This window comes from Cystoisospora suis (assembly GCF_002600585.1).
Source record: "Cystoisospora suis strain Wien I chromosome Unknown contig_1845, whole genome shotgun sequence".
Classification (NCBI taxonomy): Eukaryota; Apicomplexa; class Conoidasida; order Eucoccidiorida; family Sarcocystidae; genus Cystoisospora; species Cystoisospora suis.
This window is the reverse complement of record NW_027154645.1, coordinates 1,478-1,752: the sequence shown is the minus strand read 5'-3', so window position 1 is coordinate 1,752 and position 275 is coordinate 1,478. Positions and strand designations below refer to the sequence as shown.

At 48.7% G+C, this 275-nt stretch overlaps 1 protein-coding gene across 1 annotated transcript in view; it reads right to left on the bottom strand.

Moving 5' to 3' along the window:
• CSUI_004090 (uncharacterized protein) overlaps positions 1 to 275 on the bottom strand; it is a gene marked incomplete at its 3' end in the record, with an annotated part of 11,758 nt that overhangs the window by 10,804 nt on the left and 679 nt on the right. Inside the window, exon 2 of the mRNA XM_068064285.1 lies at positions 111 to 221. The remainder of the gene's footprint in view (positions 1 to 110; positions 222 to 275) is intronic.

Below are 275 nucleotides of genomic sequence, written 5' to 3'. Positions count from 1 at the left end.
AAGAAGAAGAAGAGGATGATGATGAGGGGGGAGAATCGATCATCCTATGTAAAGAGACAGAAGAGATCAGAGTGAGAGAGCTAATGTGCTCCTCTCTTCCTTTACTTCAGAGCCCTCTCGCTACTGAACGTCATGGACTTCAACGTCTTCTCCTAGAAACGCTTGCCTGCGGAGATTCCACCTCTCTAGCGAGTTCTCCGAAGATGCAAAATCTCCTCACGGTAAGGGGCAACGAGAAGAAGCCGAACTCATACGAAGATACTGGGGACGTACAG